We start from the raw sequence: 5526 nt of genomic DNA on the forward strand, positions 1-5526 counted from the left end.
ACCTTCCCTCGGTTTGCCAGTTTCATGAATAAGTACTTAAATTTACTGTTTGTTTTTAAGACTGGATAATGTTGTTACAACCGAGATACTCATTCGGTTTACTTCGTTTTATGAAAACGAAGGTTGATTTCATCACATGAAAAGAATGAAATAGGGTTTATCGTTAACGTCCATCTGTTGTGCACCAACCGGGATAATGAAGAAGGGCATACGCTATACAGTGTGCAAAGAGGGAAATTATACCCGTTTTATCGACTATAAATAAACAGTAACAGTACTTGACTTAGAAAACTTAGCATGCACAGCAATTCAATTCCAAGTGTCATGATTTGTTTAATTGCACGCCTAGGTTATATGTAACGGACATAATGTATTCCTACGTACGCGGAACCATGATTTTTCGTCCAATCCGAATGGCTAGACGCTGTCCCCCGTCTTGCACAAGAGGGAGTCATGTCGGGCAATGCTTACAGAAATAAAATTGCTGCTTTCATCGTGTAAACTCAAATAGTTGATGTAGGCTACAATTAAGTGAAATGAAATAGGATTTAACATGAACCACCCTTTAAAACCGTGGAATTACTTTTAGACTATTGCTAAATGCTAATAATATTTACAACATCAACGAACTAAATTATGTAACCTAATATCTGATACAAATCAAATACATAGGAATAAATGTTGTTTCTTTTTAAAATTGGAACTCTTTAATTTGATTATTTTTAGGGCCCTATTTTTTTATTTTAGATACGGGAAGCTTAAACAAAGTGGATTTCTCAAAGATTAGTACTAATTAACACTTACTCAATCAATCAATTAGTTAGTTCGATTTGAAAGACAATTAGCTAATCTATGTGAAACCAAATAATTGATATTAATTATGGCTTTCAAGAATCGCATCATTAAAAAAACATACAGTTACAATAGTTATTGTGAACCAAAGATTAGCCTGATCCTGATCTGCTCGTGTTTCATTGTAACATTTTAATTGGGTTGCCGACTCTATAATTTCTAGGGGAACGCGTGTTGACTGTTTAAGCTTATTTATGAAACCAAACATAAAGAAAACCCTATCAAGTTTCTAGATGGCAAATTTCTAACACATTTGCGAAGGTATCTTTCCGTTTACACTTTCGACCCCTAGATATTATTGCTGCTGGTGGGCGTAGAGGGAGCATGGCACGCCCCCGTCTATGATGTTTGTGACATTTTTTTGATCAGACGGAAGAACCCTTACCGAAATTTGCATCTTTTTAATCGCAAATCATTGATGTCCCTCTCAGTGTTTTACGTTTTCCGTTTTTTACACGTTGGGAACATTTGAAAGATGAAAACTGCAGCTAAAAAATTCCTAACAACATCATAAAAGTTTGAAGTTTTTCCAAGCAGTCCAGGCTATCATATATTTGTCGACGGATCACGAGCACCATCAATCAAAATGTTTTGAACAAAATTGGGTGTCGCGGTTTCTCGGTGAGCAAGACGCTGGCTCGCTAACCAGGAGGTCTCGCGTTCGTTGCTGGTATTGGCCGAGAAGTTCCAGCGCGGTTTCTCCTTGTCAGAGGGGCAGGACGGAGGGGTTGACAAGGAGCAGTGTCTAGTCGTTCGGATCGGTCAAAAACAGGTACCGTGTACACATTGACCTGCACGTAAAAGAACCCTTGACAGTTGGAATTCTAAATAAGAGTAGGTCGTAGTGCCACTGTAAGGGCAAACTTTCCCTTAAAGCACACTGTGATGGCGTATTATGTTTGAACAAATTTATGATCGTCTGGACGAGGTTTAATGTTGGGCATGCACTCAGCTATACTTTATTTTGCCCCATTAAGGGGATGACGCCCCTTCCTTTTCCACAGAAAAGAAGTGAGCTGTCGAATTTATAAGCGTGGCAGAGAGACAGAGAGAGAGTTTTGACGATGACCCACGTCCTGAAAGGCCATCAACGGCTCCCAGTACCGACGTGTAGTATTGGGTTGTGTGGAACATGCTGAGAGTCGATATGTAGCATATCTGACCCACGGTATGTTTGGCATTATGATTTTGATGTTGAAAACCGTATTAAAACTAATTGATTTTTTGCCATTTGCGGGGGGGGGGGGGGGTAAAAACTAAAGGGGGTGCAAAAACTCAAAACCATGACGCACAACTTGTCATTGCGTCCCTCTCACTTAGCCCCTGGATGCAATGACATGGTGATTGCTGATCGAGGATTGAATACGCGCCATATTGCCGGTGTTGTGGGCATCTCTCATGAGAGGGTTGAGCACATTATTACCAATGAGTTCGGAATAAAAAAGTTTCCAAAGCCCTGGTCTGCGGATCAGAAAGGTGTCAGATACCTGACGTCTAGTGACATTCTGCGCCGTTTTGAAACAGATTCTTCTATATAATTAATTATCCTAGTAATGATGACGTCATGTTATCTGTGAACGACTTTTTTTTTAGGGTGAAGAAAATTTCTTCCTGGCAAGCATCCATGAGGGCCCTGATTCACGAAATTTTAACTTAAGATAAAATCCAAATTTTAGTAGATAACTCAATTTTGATTGGCTAAGCACTAAAATCTTTGTCCATTTCTGGTGATTTCGATGGGTAGGTTCACAAGCTGGTACGAAGACACCACAGTTGCAGTTCTTACGTCGATGATGAATTCAATGATTGTACTTGGTGGTGGCAAAAGTTTGTTTCAACCCAACTGATCTTTCCTTTTCAGGCTTAGAACTTTTCAGTTAGCCCTTGTATTTATCGATGGTATGGATATATTTAGTAAGTGATTAATAATAAACCAGCGGCTGCCAGGCAGGATACGGCCTCATTTTGAAAAAGATGGATAGAGATCAAGCTTAACAAAAAACGATTTTTCGTACAATCAAGGGCCATAATTCAGGAAGTTACGATCCGATATGCGCGAATATCGGAAGGAACCTCGATATTTGGGTTATAAACATGTATTTCAAGTTTAATCAAAATCGGGTGAAAATTGTGGCCTCTAGAGGGTCCACAACCTTGATATACCATATACACTATTTGCGTACGAGGGGTGACCATTTTGTCCGGCAGTTTTGGTCCGATTTTCACGAAATTCATTAGGGTGTAACGGTGATATATTCAAACGTTTTTTTTTAAATCGGATAAAAACTGTGACCTCTAGTGGGACCACAAGTTAAATACGCGATTTTTCGTATAATCAAGGGCCATAATTCAGGAAGTTATGATCTGATATGCGTGAATATTGAAAGGAACCAAGATCTTTGAGTAATACATATGTATTTCAAGTTTCATCAAAATCAAATCAAAATTGTAGCCTCTTAGAGGATCCACAACTTTGATATACCATATATTTACACAATTTGCCTACGAGGGGCAGCCATTTTGGTCTGATTTTCACAAGATTCAAACTCTCCCATTATTAGAGTGTAACGGTGATATATTCAAACGATTTTTTAAATCGGTTAATAATTGTGACCTCTAGAGGGACAACAAGCTAAAAACGTGATTTTCCGTACAACCAGGGGCCATAATCCATGAAGTTATGGTCCGATATATGCCAATATCGAAAGGAACCGAGATCATTGGGAGATAGACCTATATTTTAAGTTTGGTCAAAATCGAATAAAAATTGTGACCTGTAGTGTGTCCACAAACAAATTGTGGACGTCTGGACGGAAAGGGGCGACCACAGTAACGTCCACATGGACGTATAAAAAATCACCAAATATCCAAGAGTCGGGGCTATGTACAGTGGGTGTTTTAAATAAATGGTTTTCAATATTCATCAACATTTTGTCAAAACCAAAATGGAAAACATACAAAATTACTGTTTTTATTATTGTATACATTCAGAGTGATAGATGATATTTGCAGCTTCAAAAATGTTAACAAATTTCGTAAACCAAGGGGCATAACTCTGAAAGTTAACGTCAAGAATTGCTCAAGATTTTCTAATCTAGCTAGAACAACTATATAAATTTATAAAACATCGGATGATAATGGCGACCGCTAGAGTGATTACAAAGTTCTGTTTCAAAGGAACGTTAAGATTGGAGATAAATAGGATCTTTGTATAGCACAAGCAGACAACCTACAAAAATTTCAGTAATGTCAGACGGTAGTTGTAGTCACTCAGCAAACCTCGGCAGACTCCGGTACCCTACATCTAACCTCAGCTGTATAACGAATTCCGGATTAAAAATGGCGGCACCCATAAAGAGTGTTTTATCATACAAAGCTTTCAACGTCTGAAGTTGTTTTTCTTTCAAGTTAATCCGATGTTCTTTAAACAAAGGACAACATTGCAATGAAAACTCTACACAATCTTCGAAACCGATAGCCGCATCACAATTGTATGGGTGTAGCTACATATCAGCGGAGGTTAGATGTAGGGTACCGAAATCTGCAGAGGTTTGCCGAGTGTATTTGTAGTCTGATGGTGTTAAATAAGAATTGTGGACAGATCTTGAGGTAACGGCAATATTATATATCGGTATATAATGTGGGCATTCAAAATGGAGAGGAGACTGAAACAGAAATAAAACTTCAACAAGATGACTAGTCATCAATATCCCGCGCCCTTGCACTTGTTTGGAAGAAATAAGGAAATATAACTTGTTTATGCTATTGGTAATCAATATAAATATCAGATTTCGCAAACAGTGTCACTGGTCCTAATATTGTGGCCCTGTTTAGTAGATATTGCTCTCTATTTCTGAAAACAAATGACTGATTGCTATTTACTAGAAGATTTGAGATAATTTATGACATTAAGCTCTGGTTTTAAAAATTAGACATCGCTACTCCCTGTAAGGTTTGCACAACAACCTTTGCCTACCTCAATTAGCTGCTGTATGTTAAACAATAAACTTATACATCAGAAAATAAAATACTATAATAGGTTAATGTTTGTACAAAGTTTCAAAAAGATTTCTTGAACAGATAATAAAATATGCTCCAGAAACAAAATCAGGATGGAAGGCTGGATTTCAGAAAATAAAATAATGGGTAAAATTATTTTAAAGGTATCGTGAACAGACAAAAACACATAAAATTATCAAATCTGAGAAATTCAAAATAAGTACCATGAAGATATCTTGAACGATTTATGAGATATGCTCCAGAAACAAAATTATACACCATAAACTAAGTCAAATTTGTTTCCATGGAAACACAAAAAATATAAATCTCAGAAATTCCTAAATAGCAAAAGGCACAACTACTGTAATAGGTTGATGTGTGTGCAAAGTTTCAGAAAGATATCTTGAACGGTTTATGAGATATGCTCCGGAAACAAAATTATACACTAAAAACTAAGTCAAATTTGTTTCCATGGAAACACAAAAAAATATAAATCCCAGAAATTCCTAAATAGCAAAAGGCACAACTACTGTAATAGGTTGATATGTGTGCAAAGTTTCAGAAAGATATCTTGAACGGTTTATGAGATATGCTCCGGAAACGAAAACGGACGGACGGACCCCATTTCAATATCCCTCCCTAACTCCGTTCGGCGCGGGATAATAAAAGAAACCA

This window comes from Patella vulgata, chromosome 5 (assembly GCF_932274485.2).
Source record: "Patella vulgata chromosome 5, xgPatVulg1.2, whole genome shotgun sequence".
Lineage (NCBI taxonomy): Eukaryota > Metazoa > Mollusca > Gastropoda > Patellidae > Patella > Patella vulgata.